The sequence below is a fragment of the Tenrec ecaudatus genome, chromosome 3 (assembly GCF_050624435.1).
Source record: "Tenrec ecaudatus isolate mTenEca1 chromosome 3, mTenEca1.hap1, whole genome shotgun sequence".
Classification (NCBI taxonomy): Eukaryota; Metazoa; Chordata; class Mammalia; order Afrosoricida; family Tenrecidae; genus Tenrec; species Tenrec ecaudatus.
In genome coordinates this window covers 180,924,425-180,945,216 of record NC_134532.1, presented here as the reverse complement: position 1 = coordinate 180,945,216, position 20,792 = coordinate 180,924,425, and the positions used below count along the sequence as shown (strand labels likewise).

The window sequence follows — 20,792 nt, the reverse complement described above, 5'->3', positions numbered from 1 at the left end:
ATCATTAATATCACGTGCAACTACATGTTACAGAAGATCATGAAAAATGGTTTTATATCACACCTACAGGGAGCTGCCAGCAAGCCAAGCCAGATTTAGAAGAGGCTGTAAAACAAGGAATACCATTGTGACACCAGATGGATCTTCACTAAAAGCAGAGAAATATCAAGGAGATGTTTACTTGTGTTTTACTATCTGTGCACAGGCAGTTGACTGTGACTCATCACGAATGATCGATAACAGCTGGAAGAATGGGAATTCCTGAGCATTTGCAGCAATGGGAAGCTGTATATGGACCAAGAGGCAGTTGTTAGCACAGAACCGCTGTTCTGCGCAGTTTAAAATCAGGAAACGAACGTGTCAGCATTGTATCCTCTCACCTTACTTATTCAATCTGTATGCTGAGCAGATCATCTGAGAAACACTGCGAGAACTGCAATCAATGACACGAAACAAAATGAATTGTGGAATGGAAAATGGATCTACTCTGTAAACCTTAACCCAAATTCATTTAAAAAAAAAAAGTTTTTTAAGGAAGAAAGAAATTTAGTGGCAAGAGAAAGTACTTCCAATGACCAGAGTTCACTAAGTACACTTGGTCAATCACTTTGCGTGTGGGGAAAACAAAAAGCCCAATGCTAGAATATATATAGATACATGGTCAACAGCAAGTGGCCTAAAGTAGAAATTGGTCAGGATTTTAGCAAAGGGCCAGATAGTAAATCGTTTAAGCTTTCAGGTCACAGAGCCTCTGTCATCACTTTGCCATGGTAGCGTGTAAACAGTTGCAGATTTATATATATATATATATATATATATATATATATATATATATATATATATAGCTGTTTTATTTTTAATAAGATTTCATTTTAAAAGCCAAGTGGCCATCCTGCAGTCTACAGTTTGTCTAGACTTAATGCAGCCAGTTGGTCAGAGGAATTGGAAAGAAAAATGTAGCAAAACTGAGTCCAACCAGTTCTGGGACATAAACCTATGAATGGGGCTATGTGTGAAGATCATTGTACCTATCATATGTCAATGCCCAACAAAAAGCATCTGCCATGGAAGAGGCACTAAACAGCCAAGCACTGAAAATAACTCAGTCAGGGAACATCAGCTAACCTGTGTCATGGGCGACCTTGAAATGGGTATAAGGAACATGCAGATAAAGCAGCTATGGTGGATAAAGAAATTATATATGGATCAATGCACAGACATCTTCTGACTAAGGTTCATCAGGCTAGTGCTGATGAATATTCAAATTGCTTACAGAAAAAGCTCAGTTCCGAGTCTCTAATATGGCACCATTTCTCAAGGAGACTAACTAGTTGTATGGTGACAAATTGATTATATCGGACCCCTGCAATCCTGAAAGGGCCAATTTTTGTTTTCTTTTTATTTTTTAAAAATCATTTTATTAGGGGCTCGTACAACTCTTATCACAATCCACACATACATCAATTGTGTAAAGCACATTTGTACATTCATTGCTCTCATCATTCTCAAAACATTCACTCTCCACCTAACCCCCTGGCATCAGCTCCTCATTTTCCCCCTCCCTCATGAACCTTGATTATTTATAAATTATTATTTGTAAATTATTATTTTGTCATCCTCACCCACTTTTCCCCAGGGGAGAGGTTATATGTAGATCCAGTGTAGATCCCCCTTTCTACCCCACCTTCGCTATAACCTCGCAGTATCGCCACTCTCACCACTGGTCCTGAAGGGACCATCTGCCCTGGATTTCCTTTGTTTCCAGTTCCTATCTGTACCAGTGTGCATCCTCTGGTCTAGCCAGATTTGTAAGGTAGAACTGAGATCCCGATAGTGGGGGTGGGGTGTGGGGGTGGGGAGCATTTAGGAACTAGAGGAAAGTTGTATGTTTCATTGTTGCTATACTGCACCCTGACTGGCTTGCCTCCTCCCTGCGACCCTTCCATAAGGGAATGTCCAGTTGCCTACAGATGGGCTTTGGTCCCCAATCTGCACTCCCCCTCATTCACAATGATATAATTTTTTGTTCTTTGATGCCTGATACCTGATCCCATCAACATCTCGTGACCACACAGGCTGGAGTGCTTCTTCCATGTGGGCGTTGTTGCTTCTGACCTAGATGGCCACTTGTTTACCTTCAAGCCTTTAAGACCCTAGACGCTATATCTTTTGATAGCCGGGCACCATCAGCTTTCTTCACCACATTTTCTTTTTTTTTTAATTTAATTTTAACAATTTATTAGGGGCTCATACAATTCTTATCACAGTTCATACATATACATACATCAATTGTATAAAGCACATCTGTACAGTCTTTGCCCTAATCATTTTTTTCTCCTCTTTTCTTTTTTTACATTTTATTAGGGACTCATACAACTCTAATCACCATCCATACATATACATACATCAATTGTATAAAGCACATCCATACATTCCCTGCCCCAATCATTCTCAAGGCATTTGCTCTCCACTTAAGCCCCTTGCATCAGGTCCTCTTTTTTTTCCCCCTCCCTCCCCTTTCCCCCCTCCCTCATGTGCCCTTGGTAATTTATACATCGTTATTTTGTCATATCTTGCTCTATCCGGAGTCTCCCTTTCCCCCTTCTCTGCTGTCCCTCTCCCAGGGAAGAGGTCACATGTTCACCACATTTTCTTATGCACCCACTTTGTCTTCAGCAATTGTGTTGAGAAGGTGAGCATCATGGAATACCAGTTTAATAGAACAAAGTATTCTTGCATTGAGGGAGTACTTGAGTGGAGGCCCAATGTCCATTTGCTACCTTAATACTAAATGTATACATATATGCACATAGATCTAGTTCCACATCCTCATATGTGAATATATGTTCATTTGTAGATGCTTTTATTTTTATTATTTTTTTAAGCTTTCTCTCACACACGTTTATTCATGTCACCCAACACAGGCGGGAGCGACAGCCATGTCCCCAACACCGTGCTCCGACATTCCCAGGCGAGTGGACACCTTATCTGACAGGATCTCAGGCAGCTGCTCAGTGGTGGCCGTGGGCAGGTGCCCCACCGGAAGATTTGAGAGCTTTACTTCTTTTATCGGCACTCCTGATCTTGTATATGATGAAGCCCATCAGGCCCATTCCCACCCAGATCTCCTGGTAGACTTGTGTGTAGTAGGGCTTCATAGGGGTCCACACATTCCTGATCAGGCTTTGGAGCATCATGGCACAGGACAAACCTCTCCGCCGGATGGAGGACCCGCAGCCAACCTGTAGATGCTTTTATTTAGACCTTTGTAAATGCCCTTTACCTCCTCGCTCTTTCTTCTATTTCCTTTTACTCTCCTCTTGTCCCAATATCATGTTCAGCCTTCATTAGGGTTTCAGTAATTCCTCTCGGGTACATTACCTTTGGCCATGCCCTACCAGACCTCCTACACCCTCCTTACCACCGATTTGGATTACTTGTTGTCCCCTTGTCCCTAGGTTTGTTAACACCACTACCTTTCCCCCCACCTCCCCCTCTCCCAATTGTTGTTTTCTTATAGAAATAGATATGTATTTCTGGTATGGGTTTGCTATTCTGTCTATAGACAGCCCTACAATTTCAGGACTGCTATAGATTATTTGATTCCTTTTGACATGGAATTCCACATCAAGCCAAAAGAAGCCCTTTACATTAAAGCAGATGGGGGAGTGGACCCAAGATCAAGAAACCCACTGATTGTATCACACTTTGTGCACCACCTAAAAGATGCCCACTGGATGGAAAATTCAAACCTACCACGGCATCACAGTCATGCCTGCTCAAAGGTGATGCAGTAATTGTCTTGGCGCAAAGGAAAAGTTCATAGACCCAGGAAGAAAGTAGTGGAGGCAAAGATTGTCCCACTTACTATTTATCATTCCTGATAATTCACTGGGGGGTGGGGTGGGGGAGGCTTTTGCTTCCTCTCTCTGTCTCAGTTAGCTAGTGCTCCTAAAAGAAAAATACCACAGACGTTTGGCTTTAGAGAACACATGTCTATTTTCTTTTGATTGAAAACAAAAAGAGAAAGCCAAGCGCACTGCCATCGAGTCAATGCTGACTCACGGCAACCCCCTGTAGGTTTCTGAGTCGGTAATGGTTTACAGGAATAGAAAGCCTAGCCTGTTTCCCAAGGAGCTGCTGGGGGTTTTGAACTGCTGACCATGCACATTGCAGCTGAACCCATAACCACTACACCACCAGGATACCCTCCATATCTATCAGGCATCTCAAACTTAAATGATTAAATCTGAACTTGCAGTCTGTAACTTTGAGGACCAAGGTGCACTTGACCGAAACTATTTTCAGTAGCCTCAGATGAATGTAAAAGTTAGACATGGAATAAAGAAGACCGAAGAAGACTCACTGCTTTTGATTGATGGTGTTGGCGAAGAATATTCTATGGTCTGCCAAAAAAAATATGGAAAAAAATCTGTCTTGTAAGAAATACATCCAGGATGCTCCTCAGAGGCAAGGAAAGTGAGTCTTTGTCTTACATTCTTTGGACATGCTGTCAGGAGAGACCAGGCACTGGGCAGTGCTTCATTCTGTTGTACACACAACTTCTACGAGCTGGGACCAACTGGACAGACCTAACAACAACCACATTTTATTCTGATGGTTTTTACAATGATGTTTAACACCGCCCCCCCCCCCACCACACACTGTTTCAATAAACATAATCTTCTATGAAAAAAATGGTGCTGGGCTGGTGGTGTAGAGTTTTAGAGGAAACCCCAGATCTCAAAAGATCCCCCTCAGGACCTTCGTCTCGGGGGTCAGCAAGAGCAGCGGGCACCGCACAGCCTACAAACACAGTGCTCTACACCCTCATCCTCTGTGGTGAGCCAGGACTGATGTCTTAAAACTTGCAAGTGACCATTTAAAATACAACTCCTGGTTTTTTCCAATAGGCAAAGACGAGTCCTGGGAGAGAAGGATCCCGAAGAATTCCAGCCTCCACGATTCTGAGACCAGGACCCAATGGTGCCCTGCTGCCACGCTGACCACGCTGACAAGGATCACAGTAGAGATAGAGAGGAGGTAAGTGTGGAGCGACGACCCACTGGTCTGGCAGACACTGGTGGCACCCTCAAGACATGCTCCTTCTTCCCTGGAACCGAACTCACCCCCTGGCTTAATGTTCAGCCAAACAATAGCCAGGCCTATAAGTGAACAGCAGCATCGTGGAGGCCCATGATCGTTAAAACAAACCACCTTGGAAGATCAAAATGGTAACACTGACCTAGAGATGAAGCTCAGAGGGTGAGAAGGGACAGGAAGGAGGGATGGGAGTAAACACTAGGGAGAGCAGAAAGAATGCTGTTAAATTGTGAGGGATGTATTGCAAACAAAGGGTCTAAGAAAAAATAATAAGAATTTATAAATTATCAAGGGTTCATGAGGGAGGGAGGAAGGGTGGAGGAGGAGGGGGAAAATGAGGAGCTGATACCTAGGGCTCAAGTAGAAAGCAAATGCTTTGAGAATGATGAGGGAAACAAATCTACACATGTGCGTGACACAACAGATGGATGTATGGATTGTGATAAGAGTTGCACGAGCCCCTAGTAAAAGGATTTTTTAAAAAGAAGAAAAGAAAGCCAGCTTGCTTTGTAGAATTTCACCCAAACCACAATAAAAAGTTAAAAAAAGAAAAACAAAGCGTGTTATCCATGAACTACAACAAAGAGACCAAACAATACAGACTCACTGCCACTGAGCTCATGCTAGCACATAGCCATCCTCAAGGGTGGGGTTGAGCTCAGTGCCCCGCCAGGTTGAGACTGTAGCTCTTGGCAGGAGTACAAAGTCTCATCTTTCTCCCACGGAGTGGCAGGTGGTTTGGAACCGCAGACCTTGGGGATCACAGCCCAATGTCTAACCACTCCGCCACCTGGTTCCACAATAAAGAGAAACAGAGGGAGAGAGAGAGGGGGGGGGGAGGGGAAGGGAGGGGAGGGGAGATCTCAGAAGATGGGTGTCCCCTGAAGCAGAGACCAGAGCGACTGCAGAGCCTGAGGTTCCTCTACCCCCTGGGTGCCATGGCAGGCTGAATTGGCGGTGGCCCCTTGTTCCACAGAGGGAAAAGGGTCTAGCCTCCAAGACTTCCCAAGAAAAGGAGGGAGCCGAGAGCCAGCTTGGGCCTTCAAGGCTCCATGGTGCTTAGGCATTCTCCTGATACTAACTAGCATCCTGCGGACTCCCTCTGTGCGTAGCACGTAACAGGCATACACGCACATGATCCCAGCGGCACTCTGGGCAGTGGGTATTATGAATAATCAGCTTCATTTGGCTCTTGGGAACTAGTCCAGCTCAGAGAGGAGAAATACATTAGCCAGGATGGCTAGAAGGACAACACCCGAGGGATCCTGACCACGGGGATCTCCACACCCACGGCCACACTCGTTGTCTCGCCCACTCCTTACGCTCTAGACGGGACACATGTCAAAGCAGAGGCCCGGGCCCTTCACGTTCTAGAATAAAGTACCGCTGGCGTGGCCGGTGGGGCTGGGGGTGGCTACCCTCTTGCCTGAACTAGTTAGAACGTTCCATTTCCCACTTGGTGTCCCAATTTTCATTGTATGCTTTTATTCCCTGGTTTCATGTGTTGTTGTTTTAATTGATGTTTACACGGAAAACCTTGACATTTTTCTTTTATCGCACTACACACATTTTTCTCCACTTACCTATTTAGATTTGTCCCCGTGTATAATCTCTTAGGCTTGGGATGCTAGACAAAAGTAAAAGATAAACTTAAAAATACCTACCATCCGAAGGAGCAGGTTTAAAAGGTACAGAGGTCATAATGAATCTCTTTCTAAAGGTTACATTTTATTAAAACTTAGTTGCATTCCATGTAAACCAGCGGTTCTCAACCTGTGGGTTGAGACCCCTTTGGGGGTCGAACGACCCTTTCACAGGGGTCACCCGATTTGTAACAGTAGCACATTATGAAGTAGCAACGACAATAATTCTATGGTTGGGGGGTCACCACAACATGAGGGTTGTGGGATTAGGAAGATTGAAAACCACTGATGTAAATTGGTCATCTAGCTCAAAAGGAAGATCGAAAGGTTTAAATGCCATTTTAAAAACATGGTGCCAACAAATCACATCCAACTCCTGGCCTGCGTGTATTGCAGCGTAGAAATGAGCTCTGTGGGGTTGTCTTGGCTGTAACCTTCAGAGCAGCAGGTCTCCAGGTCTTTCTTCCTCGGCACCACTGGCTTAGTTTGCGCCATGGTGTAAACCGCTGACCCCAGTCAGGGCCCTCAAACGCTATGTTCCCACTTACTCACTGCCGTCCAGTTGACGTTTTCCATAAATCCAACCTCACATCTATCACCCGCAAGTTATGAGGAGAGTAACAAACCACTTGCCCCACCCCTGCCGCCACCCCTTCAATTTCATTATTTAAAAACGTGTCTAGTTCTTTTCTATTCTGTTGAGTGGCTGGGCATCCATCCAGAAATATGAGGCAAAGAGGTAGCCAGACTGTAAAGATGATTTCTCTTCCTTTCTGGCTTGCAGGTCTATGTCTGTCTCGTGTATCCATTACTGTGTACGCTGGCCTCGTTCCCCACAGGCTTCCAGCTTGCATTGTGACAGGGAAGCTGCTGCCACAGTTTCCAGTAGCTCCTTAAACACTTTGCTCCATGGATATAAAGCACCATTTTCATAAGTTATCCTAGTTCCTCAGCATCTTCTGGAAACATATGGCTCTTGGCATTTAACTGCACATGAACAGAGTACAATAGTTATTCACGATGCAAATAAATTTTTAAACAGATGATTTGAAAACCTAGCAAGGTCTTTTCCTTGCCTTTCTGAAAAGTATGCAATAATTCCAGGGACTTTCCCAGGGTATCGTGTTGTTGCTGATGATGTAAAGCATTTTTAGTCTCTAAAACTTGGTGTTTCGATAGGTTAACAAACCCTTAATGTCTACATAAGTTGGGCAGAAACTAAAAATGTTTCAAAGGTAAAATGTGTGCCAATCTCTTAGAAATACAGACATCAACTAAGCTTCATAACAAGGTTAATAATTAGTAAGCAGACTACAACCAGGTGGCAGCATGAGGGACTAACAAACCAAGCATTTTTTGCTCCATTCAGCCAGAGTGAGTTATCACACTGTAAATGCACACTTTCAAAGGGAAAATCAAAAAGCAAGAGAGGGGAATGAGGAAGGGGTGGGCGGGAAGAAAAGAAAGGAAGGAGGAGAGGAAAAAGAGCCAGAGGGCGGGAGAAACCCCAACAACCAATGGTCCCTTGCAGCTCAGGCCAGGGGCTTCCGAAGGAGGCCAATAACCCCAGGGGAATCAGAGAGCCAGGGTTTTCTGTCTGACTCGCAGCAGAGGCGCTGGGTTAAAGGAAGCCTTTGCTAAAGCATTCGCATGGGCTCTCCCGTTGGAGGCCATCGTCAAGGTCGAGTTAAAGGCTAGGGCTTTTGATAAAACCATGCAGTCTTAGTGAAATCTAAAAGGAACCACATAAATAACCACGGCGCGCCTGGCATTGAGGCTCTCTGTCCTACTTCCGCCGCTCCCTGGCATTAGAACTCTTGACAGACCATTGAGCCTGTTGGGACTCTCCACAGTGAGGTGACAGTCAAGGGTGGAAATTCCAGGTTCATCTCTTGTTACTGGATGATTTCAAGGAAATAATATGATTCCTGTGAGCCTATTCACCTCCAGCCCTAGATGTGAATAAGACACCAGGAAGCTATTCAGAGGAAGTCAAATTAAAACAAAACAAAACATCAACAGACTCAAAGCCACTGAGTCGATTCTGATTCTTAGTGCCCCTGTAGGGCAAGTTAGAACTGCCCCTGTGAGTTTCTGAGACTGTAACTCTCTACAGGAGTAGAAAGCCTCACCTCTTTCCTATGGAGTGGCTGGCGGTTTCAAACTGCTGACATTGGGGCCAACAGCCCAATGCATAACCTATTACACCAATAGGACTCTTCCTTTTTTTTTATTCCCCTAAAGACACAAAATTATGGTGAAGTGAACCGTCTGCCTCTTCCAGCCACAGCTTTGTAACTCCCACCAAATGACCAAGTGAGAGAGAGCATGCAAAGAAAGCCTAGAAAATTCGACTCAGATATTGACCAGTTTGGCCACTTCTGCTGACTATGAGTGAGCCATGCTAGAAGCAGGACAATCAAGAAACAAAAGCCACCAGTGGGGTCACCTAAAGGGCAGGGGCTGTAGCCCTGAGACCATGGGACCGAGCAGAGGAGCAGCCCCCAGACCATGAGACAGAGTAGTGGGATTCTCAGGCCACAGAACAAGGCAGGAGGCTGGTCAATAGACTCGGGTGCCCTTTGGGTACTTATTGGTGCTAAAGGAGTCTTATAACACTTGATGGAACAGGGACAAGGAGACGTGTGATTGAGAGGCCAAAGACATGCCTGCTGGTGTGGCTGAGAAGGGGCACTGGGGATGAGAAAAAGGTATCCTTATAGGCCCGTTGTCGTGAGCATTGTGAGTTCTGTGTGGCAACTGCAGCAGATTGCTGAACCAGCAGGAGAAGTCAAGTGTCTGGCATCTTCTGAGAGAACAGGGCAGAGGGTCTAGGCATGCCTGACTTGTGCCGAGGGACAGTGTAGCGTCGTGTGAGGTCCCCATGCCATTCTAACCTCTGTAATGTATGATTTCACTTATAGAAAAGTTGATAAAATGCAAATTGATCTATCGTGATAGAAAGCAGACCAACGGTTGCTTGGGAAGGAGGGAAGAGGGGAGGGTTGGGAGGGAAAGATTACAAAGGGGACCAAGGAGACTTGAACACCCGTGTTCACTGTAGTGCTCTTCATCATAGGCAAAAAGTAGAAACAATTTAGATGTCAATCCACAGACAAATGGAGAAACACAATGGGGTCCATACGTACAAAAGCCACGCTCATGAAAACTGCAGTCAAGAAATCAAAGAACATTGTCATGGCGAATCTGCTGAGAAGTGTTGAACAGCAAGGGTACCACTTTGGAGACTAAGGTGCGCCCGGCCCAAGCCATGGCATGTTTTGATCACCTCATATGCGTGTGAACACTGGACACTGAATATCGAAGGCTGCCGTAGGATTGACGCACTTGAACTATGGTGTTCACCAAGAACATTCAAAGTCCCAGGGACTTCCCGAAGGACACACAAGTCTATCTGGGAAGAAGTACAGCCAGACTGTTCCTTAGACGCTAGGATGCTAGACTTCATCTCATGGACTCGGCTATGTCCTCAGGAAAGAGGAGTCCCTGAAAAGGACAGTGTGCTTGGTGAAGTAGAAGATCAGAGAAAAAGAGGAAGACCCCCGAGGAGATGGGTGGATACCGTGGGCTGACACATAACAGTGATGGTGAGGACCTGGCAGGGTTTAGCCCTGCTCTGCACAGATCGAGTCGCTCACTTTGGGAAACACTGCTTTAAGACACAGTCGAACTGCCCCAGAGGGTTCCTGAGCCTATAAATCTTATCACGCGCAGACGGACTCATCTGTCTTATAGAGAAATCAGTAAAATGCAAATTAATCTTTAGGCATGGCAGGTGGGTTCAGACTTCTAACCTGTCCATGAGCAGCTAACCGCTGTGCCACCACCTTCCCATCAAGACCACAACCAAGAAACCCCTCTGGGCATCTGTCCTCTGTCACACAGGGTTGCTAAGAATTGAAATGGACTCAGTGACACCCAACGACAACCTCCTAAGTCACTATTTACCACCATCAACTGGATGAGACCCTCAAGGGCATGCGTCTAGACATACAACAGAAGTAAGTTCAAGGCCCTGAGTCGTCCCAAAGCCAAACCCAACCCTATCAATTCTGATTCATAAAGACTTTTAACCAAGTGAAGACAGTGTTTATGGGAGAGCATGCTTGCTGATCATTCAAGGAAGTGGAGGTGGGGCAATGGTTGAACAGTGAGTTACTAAGCAAAAGGTTGGCAGTTCGAACCTCACCGATCATCCCTTGGGAGAAAGTTGAGGCAATCTGCTTCTATCAAAATGTATAGTCTTGGAACCCATGTGGGGTCGTTGTTCTGTCTGTTCATTGTTGTGGGTGTCGTTAGGTTCTGTAGAACCCACTCCTACTCATAGTGACTCTGCCCACAACAGAATAAGCACCGCCTGGCCCCGCACAAGCCTCATGGCCACTGTCTGCAATTTTCGATACCCGACAGTGTTCTGCTGCTATCCAGAAGGTTCCATTGACTAATTCCCCAGAAGTAGGCAGCCGATTCCTTCTTCACCGTCTCTTCGAAGTCTGGAAGCTCTGCTAAAACAGGTTCACTTTGGGTGACCCTGCTGGACTTGGAGATAACAGTGACATATCTCCAGCATCACAGCAACACACAAGCCACCACGGTACGACACACTGACAGACACGAGGTGGTCTGAGCTATAGGGCCACGACGAATCCGAATGACCTCGATGGCAATGGGTTTTTGTAAAGGATTGATCAAGCTCTATCATTTTTCCTTGAGAAGAATACACATTCTCTAGTTAGGTGTATCTCTAATTGTTTGGATTCATATACCACTTCATTTTCTTTACTAAGTTTAACATGACTATTTAACATAATGAGATCTTAGCCCCTCACAGAACAATAAGAGCACTTCCAAACGCTTTAACTCTTATTGCACTTCTTCCCCCCACGAAGAGGACAAGAAAAAGAGACACAGCCATTCCTTTCGCGAACCTCACACGTTAGAGAAGGCATTCCCAAACTACAAACATCTAATTTACATACGACACACGGTTATGAACCAACCCAGTAAAGCCTACATATTAAAAATTCCAGGCACATACTGTGGCTTGCAATAACAACCAGGTGTTACTTGCAGCATGCTTCAAAACATCACTACTACTGCGTTATGAAGCTAGAGATGTTTCAATGAAAGTGTTTCTCTCAGGCGTTTTATACATAGGAAGGTACATTCCATACTAATGTAAAGATTTGACTGACATCAGACATCACCTTACCTAACTTTCTGACTTAGTACAAATTCGACTTAAATAAAGACTTAGGAATGGAATTCATTCACCATCTGGAGGTTATCCATATTGCGATTATAAATGGATAAGAAATATTTGAATTTTCATATACTTTCACTGACTATTCCCTTCTTTCTTAGACCATCCTACTAGATCCTTTCCCTTCTTTTTAAGTTATATCTTTTGGGAAGTTTATTTTATTTTTCCAACAGTTTAATTGGCATATAATTCACATATCTTACAATTTAGTAGTTTGATCACATCAAGAAGTTATACAATCATGACCACCGTCAGTTTTAGAACATTTTCTTCAATCTTGTACGCATCCTTGTTAGCTCCCCACTATCCCCGCAAACTCCTCTGTTCTACCCCTAAGGGACCATTAACCCAGTGACTGTCTCTGCAGATTTATCTAGCCTGAATTTCATACAAAGAAAAACATGAAAACAGCAAACAAACAACCATCAAAAATCTTAACAAGAAAAATAATATAAAGCAGATAAGAAGCAGGAAATATTAAAAACTAGAACAAATTGAAATGGATCATAAGGAAGATCAAATAATAGGGTGCTAACTTCTAACCTCACTCCATCTGCACCAAGTTGGAAGTTTCTTTTGTGCCAGTGTCTTAGTAGCACGACTCCCCTTCTGTGTATCTGTAAATGGTCTCACTTCCCTATTGTCCCTAAAAGAGTGTTTTGCTGGAGACACAATTTCAAGATGAAGATTATTTTGCCCAGCGCTCTGGAGCTATCTTCCTCCATTGTCTTCCATCTTCCCTGGACACTGTTGAGGAGACTACTGTCATTTGGACTTATTTCCTTAACGGATAAATCTAGAATCTTTCCTTTGTTCTCAGTAGTATTTATGTCTGGATAGACTTAAAGTATTTATGTTTGGAGAGACTTGCCCTTCTAGAGACACTGTGGTGTGCCCTTCTCCTCACAGAGATGGAAATGCGACTGTGTTCTGGCCAGTTGGACAGAAGGGCCGTTTTCAAGGGGTAAGGGCTACATGTGACACTTCGGTAGGTAGTATCTGCTTCTGGCATTGTGAATGACCTATTCCATAATTAGGTCGAGGGACTCTACCATCGAAAGTCTACTAGTGTAGTACATATTAGTTGCCATGCGCCAATAAACAGCATAACAACAAATGGAGAAAAGATTGAAATAGTGGAGGAATTCATTTTTCTTGGATCTACCATCAATGCCCATGAATGCAGTAATCGAGAAATCAAACAACCTATAGCATTGGGCAAATCTGCTGCAGACTTTTATAAAGAATCAAAGGGCAAAGGTGTGACATTGAGGACTGAGGTCCGCTGAGTTTTGACATCCTAGAAGATTGGCACACATGCTGTTGAAGCATCTTGAAACCACCATGGACTGTCGGAAGAACAAACACATCTGTCTTGGAAGAAGTACAGCCAGCATGCTCCTTACAAACGAGCACGGAGAGACTTCTTTACTCTAGGCCTGTTATTAGGAAGGATCAGTACCTGGAGAAGTGTTGTGTTGAAAAAGTAGAGGGTCAGCAGCAGAGTGGACGCCCCTCAACCAAGTGTCCTGACATCGTGGCACCAACCATGGGCTCAAACATTGGCGGGATCGTGAGGACGGCACAGACTTGGGTCATGTTTCCTCTGTTGCACACAGGGTCACAGTGGGTCAGAACCAGCTCAAGGGCTCCGAACAGCAGCATGCCATGGGGTTTCCAAAGACTCATGGTAATCCCTACATGTCACAGTACAACTGGTCCCCATAGAATTTCCAAGGGCTGATGTAGACGTAGGCCAAGGAGATCACCAGCCTTTTCTTCCAAAGTGCCCTGGGTAGACTCAAACCTGCAGCCTTCAGGTTAGTCGTTGAGCATGTCAACTGAGCATTTGCACCACTTAATATACTGTTTAAGAGACATTATTCAAAATACTGTTGATCTCATGAGAGACAAAAGTCATCACCAAAAACAATTAGCCTTTTCTCAGCCACCCCCCCAATGTAGAAAATAGTTTTGAGCTGGGGGTGGGGCAAGCAGTGTGGACAGTGGACAGTTTAGGAAGAAAGAAGAGACTGCATTTGGAACGGGAACGCAGGAGAATTGGCTGCACATGTGCCATGTACTGGGGAAATGCGTGGAAAAATGAAACCACACATTTCTTAGGGTAGTGGATTTATACATTTTGATTTAACTTTCTGGTGTTTTTTTTAATTTTAATTGCTTTGTGTTCTTAGGCCACTGGCGTGATCTGTCCAGCGAGGACCAAGACACAAGGCAGGTGTATGTTGATTTAATCACTCTGATGCTTCTGAAAAATGCTTTGTTAGGCCTCAGGACTCAGGAAAATACTTCCTCACGGTATATCTATGGATTTTTTGAGAAAAAAGAATGTCTGCTTGTCATAGTCTTCGCATATTACCCTCTGGCTGAAAGAATGAATGGATCAAACAGCTCAGAAGCACACTTTGAAAACAATTTTTAACTGAGAATTTTTATTTATTATATCCCAGTTGTTTAGCAAAGGGTTATTAGGAAAAAATGAAGAAACAAGAGATGAAATTACACTTAACCCAAACTTGGATGTGTCTGGGTCTATATCTTTGTATTTTTTGTTACTTGAGGTCCCTGGAGAAATCATAGTACTCAAATGGTCATTTAACTTTTGTAGAAACTGAGATCTGGAGAAGTTAATTAATATATTCATTTTTGTGTCAGCTTCACTGGTTCAGGATACTCAGTGACAGTGGATTACTACCCCTGAAAGCTTAGGCTAAATCAAGTCTCCAGCTCAAGGGCAATCAAGGTTAGGCCGCCACATGAATCTAGGATCTACCCATCTTGTCACATGTATACCCCAATCCCTCCCCTTCCTATTGTGTGTATACCCCTAGATTGTTCCCCTCCCATTACTGTATTTCCTACAGCACAACTCCTTCCTGTGCTATATGTCTTTACCTGTAATTAGGGGGCTTGCACCCATCCCCCCAAAATATATAAGCCTTGATTAGTAACAAATCTGCCCTTCCTCTCTCCCGCCCTCTCTGCCAGAGCTGTTCACGGACCTGACTGTTGAGTTCATGGCCATCTAGGAGGTGAGCATGCTACCATGAAATGTGTCTGACTTAATTTACTCTCTCCCATCTTTCCCCATTTCTCTATGACTTTACTATAATCTTTATATTTGTCAACTGTACAATTAAATCTACAGAACCCGAGCTTAGTTGTGGGGAGCTGGCTTCCCCCACAACTGTCCAATTGTCTCGGGACTTTGGGTCTCCAGCACATCCACGACCCTTCATATCAATTTGGTTGTGTTTTTTGAATTTCTGATTCCCAGCTACACCTCATGATCACACAACCTGGTGTTCTTCTTCCATGTGGACTTTGTTGCTTCCCCGCTAGTTGGCCGCTTGTTCACTTCCAAGCCTTTAAGACTCCAGATGCTATAGCTTTAGATAGGGGCACACCATCAGCTTTCTTCATCACATTTGCTTATGCACCCATTTTGTCCTCAGTGTTTGTGTCAAGGAGATGGGCATCACACAGTGCCACATTATTAGTACAAACCATTCTTGTACAGAAGTAAGATTTAAGTAGTGGCCCAAAGGATGGAGCACAATTCTCATACGATACCCCTGTGGTCACCATGACTGGAAATAACTTTATGGAAACTTTAAAAATGTATACATTCCAAGTCATAGGTCCATGACAGTCCTCCTTATTCCCAATTTTATAACTTTACAGGAAAAGTAACTGTGATAGTTATTTTTGTGTCAACTTGGCTGGGCCAGGATCTGTCAGATCTCTCAGGGTAGTAGAGATATACCTTGGTCCTTGGCTCCGTGCAAGAAAGGGTTCACACCGAAGCCTAGTTAGTGATCCAAGTGAGTTTTATGAGAGTTAGAAGAAGTTTCATGTTTACACAGGGACCCACAGGGCTCCTCATCCCATGTAGCCTCCCTAGAAGCTGATCAGAAAGTCACACGGTCGGCTCCGGGCTCCTGCCTTTTCAATTATTCTGCGGGGAGGCGTGGTGGACGAACCTGGTCGACCTCATTGGCTGAATTGAATATACCTGGCCTAGGTGGGCCAATTCAGGTGCAGCATCCACCTAGGTGTACCTCCCCCTCCAGGCCGGAAACCTGAGCCTCTGAGCATATGCAGTGTACCACTCCTTCATGGACCGGTAACTCAGACCTCTGGGCATGAGTAATGGACACCCCAGTCCCTAAGCTAAACTACCTAACAGATCCTGAGTGGTTTGGCAGTTAACACCTAGTCATCCTCCATGACCTAACCTAATACAATGTAACCAATTCCATAATGGGATATACTATGAGCAGCCAATCAATTGTAGGATTAGCGGGGCATGCAACACCCTTACTCAGGTCACAGCCCCGATGCAACTGAAACAAAATGTCCTGCTTCCTATATAAGTGGGCACTGTGGAAAAGCTTGCTTGATTTTTGCTGACTTAGGACCCTGTTCTTAGAACTTTGGCCAATAGCTTTCCATATTCCCTGCTGATCCTGGGAGTCATCAAACGCCTGTTATCTGATTCATTCACCTTTCTAATCACAGTCCTGACCTGCTAACTTTGGATTGACCTGCCTTTGCAGCCCCCAGCCTTTGGTCTTCCTGCCAATCTTGGGTTAATGAGTCCCCAAAGCTGTGCAAGTTATGAGATGTCTCCAACTTGACTTCTGACTGAGGACCTGCCTGGACATGGACTTGCCTGCTTCTACAACTGTATGAATCATTTCCCCGGCATACATTTCTCTTTAGATATATGCATTGAAGCATCATGTATTATATAAGAGCAATGCTCCTTTCTCTACTCCCTAGCAACATTGTAATTTCGCTGTGGATAGTGAGTACTGCTAGCAATGATCACATATTGACAGTCAGACTCCAAATGAAAAGATCTACTGTTCTCTGGCTTCTAAGAAACTTTTTTTTTAACGCCCACTTTTAATTTTTGTATTTCATTCATGTTGAAAAGAGAATGGGGTATTTTTTTTCTCCCTCTGAAAAGCAGATGTATATATATATATATATATATATATATATATATATTATATATATATATATAATCATTTTACTGGGGGCTCATATGGCTGTTATCATAATCCATACACATATCCATTCTGTCAAGCACATTTGTACATTTGTTACCATCATCATTTTCAAAACACTTTCTTTCTACTTGAGCTCTTAGTATCAGCTCTTCATTTTCCCTCCCTCCCTCACAAGCCCTTGATAATTTACAAATTGTTTCATTTTTTCATGTCTTACACTGACCGATGTCTCCCTTCACCCACTTTTCTGTTGTCCATCCCCCTGGGAGGGGGTTATAGGTAGATCATAATGATTGGTTCTCCCTTTCTTCCCCCACCTTTCCCCAACCCTCCTGGTATTGCTACTCTCATTATTGGTCCTGAGGGGTTTATCTGTCCTGGATTCCCTGTGTTTCCGGCTCTTACCTGTGCCAGTGTACATGCTCTAGTCTAGCCAGATTTGTAAGATAGCAGGATTTGTAAGATAGAATTGATAGTGGGGGTGGGGGAGCATTAAAGAACTAGAGGAAAGTTGTATGTTTCATCAGTGCTGTACTGCACCCTGACTGGCTTGTCTCTTCCTGCGACCCCTCTGTAAGGGGATGTCCAATTGCCTACAGATGGGCTTTGGGTCTCCATGCTGCACTCCCCCTCATCCACAATGATGTGATTTTTTGTTCTTTGATGTTTGACACCCGTTCCCATCACCACCTCATCATCACACAGGCTGCTGTGCTTCTTCCATGTGGACTCTGTTGCTTCTCAGCTAGATGGCCGCTTGTTTATCTTCAAGCCTGAAAAGCAGATCTTAAGCTAACGGCTTAGCATTTAAATGATATTTTAAAAATCTAGGAAACATTGTGTTGTTTCATAGGCCTCTCTCTCTTATACCTGCCATCTGCCAGCCCAACTCCAACCCCAGTAAGAATAGTGTCAGGCATACAGCAAGTGCTCAAACGTTTGTGTTGAATGAATACATGAAGTCGGGTGCCGGTCACTGAAACGCTCCACTCTCGGCATGCGGATCCTTTCCTCCTTCCACGTTCCATTTCCGACCACCCAGCTGATGAACGGCTTTTAAGAAATGGGAGGAAAATGGACTTTACCATGGGAACTAAGTGCCATCATTTCTTTGCATTATATATAATTTTTATTGTGCTATTTTTAACTTTAAAATAGCTGAATGTCAGAACCTTACTTCTGGGGAAACATTATTGATGGGGGAATTGCCAACTACATTTTAAAATGTTGAGGAAGTACTCTGTCAATAATTAATGCCGTACCAATTATAAATTCAGGCTAGACTCTTAAACTCCAAGGTGGCTTGTATTTATTGAAGAGTCAGGTAACCTTCTCTGCCCCTGGACATTGCAGAAATCACTTATGTGCTGTCTTCTCTGGGGTTTAGTTTACAGTAAGTCAGAGAAGCGTAGGTCAAAAATTATCACCACAAAACAATGGACGCCCTTGTTAAACAAAAAATACAAAAATGTGAAGCTCTTGTTTCTCAAGATATGCTCCAGCTACACCCGTATTCTTCTAAAGGCAACATTTCCATCTCTCTAGCCCTTCCCAGAAGCATCTTGTGCTCTCTGATGCATGCCACGGTCAGGAGGGAAGTGTGAGAGATTCAAACCATATTACTTTACATGATCTTTGCTTCCTGGGACTTAAAAGACAACAGCAACAATTCTTGTAGGACAGCCCTGGCTATCCTGGAAGAATGAGCAGGTGTGTTGATGTGATGGGGGTGGGGGTGCGAAGGAATCCACAGCGCAACTTTCATAACTTTTTCTTACCTGTGCAGTTTTTATCATTCTTGACGATTCTAATGAGCCCTGGTGATCGTCTGTGTCCTTTGAGAAAACTTAGGTCCCCTCAGAAACCATTATTTTGATTGGACCTTTTCTGTGAAGGCACCGTAATTAGAGAAGAGAAGGGTATTACTGAGAGGACTTGTCTGCAGCCATGCCGTGATGGTAGTTGTTATTGTGAGTTTAATTGGTTCTGACCCATAGTGGCCTTATGCACAACAGAACGAAACAGGACCCAGTCCTGCGCCCCCCTCACAATTGTTCCCATTGCTGCAGCCACGGTGTCAATCCATCTTTTCAAGGGCTCTCCTCTTTTTTTTTAACGGTCCCTCTACTTCATGATATAGATATTTTAAATATTCCGTTCTAAACCAACTCACTTTAAAAAACAATCAAACAAGGAGCCATCTTCTAGGCACGGAGAGAAATGTGACATTAACTCAGAACTCCTGATTTATTTCATAGTAACTAAAGGTACTGACCATTTCACCACTGGGGAAAGAAATCCTAGAGGTCAATATTTTGATCACTTACTCTGCTGCTGTTGGGTGCCACTGGGTCGGTTCTGATTCACAGTGACCGGAGGCACAACAGAAGGGAACCCTGCTCAGTCCGGCACCATCCGCGCAGTGGTTCCTGCACTTGAGCCCATTCTTGCAGTCACTGTGTCAATCCATCCCCTGGACGACCTTCCTCGCTTTTGCTGTCTCTCTACCAAGTAGGTTGTCCTTTTCCAGGGACTGGTCTCTCCTGACAATGTGTCCACAGTATGTACTGATTAAAGGGACATGCTCAAACCCATCTTCTCTGGGATAAACTCATGTCTGATGTATAAATGGGGACCCTCCTAGCAATATTTTTTGGATCACCCTTCTATGTAAGAGGATTGCTAGGAAGATCCGATACATGAGGGGAGTCAGTTTCATGGAAAATAGAATGAAGGGATAATGGAAATTTCCATGAACTTGTTGAAGCCTATAATATGTCCTTCCTGGAGTGACTTCTCACTTCGGACAGAAATACCTGCTGTCCCAAACATCTGAGGAGCGTTGCTTCAATTTTCCAGCATCCTGCCTTCAACACACGCTATGTGTCCTACTCATAGGATAACACCTTCCCCCGAAGAGCGGAGGTGTCTATATGAAGGGTTTATGAAGGACTTCTTTGGTTTTTGTGCTGTTTACATAAAGCAGTGGCATATACTCAGTCTACTTAAACTTCCCCCAATATTTAAAATCCGTGAAATCACAAATCTTGGGCCCTAGTTATGCACACAGCTATAAGCATCGTTGTGTGATATGTATTATAGGAAAGCGCATGCTTATGCTTCACCGAAAGTTATCATATACACCACCGGTGGTATGTTTGTCAGTACAGGAGACCAAAATGGCTAGAGGTAGTGAATGCAGGAAAGGGTTGAATTCAGGGAATGAGAGACTCACAAAGCCAGCAGAAATGTCAAGTGACTAAATTCTGAGGTGGAGCTGGGTTCCATGACACTATCAAGCTGAACTGCTAAGAAGACCACATACAGACGCTGAGAGCACCCTGAAATGACCCAACGCAAAGCAATGTGCTGTCGCTACTTTGGGGACCTGGAATCTGTCCTTGCTGCTGTCATATTGTGCCTGAACACTGGGAATGGACGCTGTGTAGCAACTTCCTCTGAACAACTCACACGCTGAAGAACAGACCCTGGAGGGCCGCCTTAAAACACTCTCAGCCCTCCATGAGCGACCTTGCCTACCTGCAGAAAACAGAGACTGCAACTCTTTAACGGGCATACAACGCCCCTTCTTTGTCCCAAGGAGTGGCTGATGGTCTCGAACTGCTGACCTTATAATCAGCAGCACAACCCGTTGACCACTATGCCCCAGGGGTCCTTTCCCATTTACCTTTTAAATCTCACACACTTAACTACAAACGGTAG

At 44.2% G+C, this 20,792-nt stretch overlaps 1 pseudogene; it reads right to left on the bottom strand.

The window, feature by feature from the left end:
- Positions 1 to 2,890: 2,890 nt before the first annotated feature.
- On the bottom strand, positions 2,891 to 3,236 carry LOC142443699 (ATP synthase F(0) complex subunit j, mitochondrial pseudogene; annotated as a pseudogene).
- Positions 3,237 to 20,792: the final 17,556 nt, after the last annotated feature.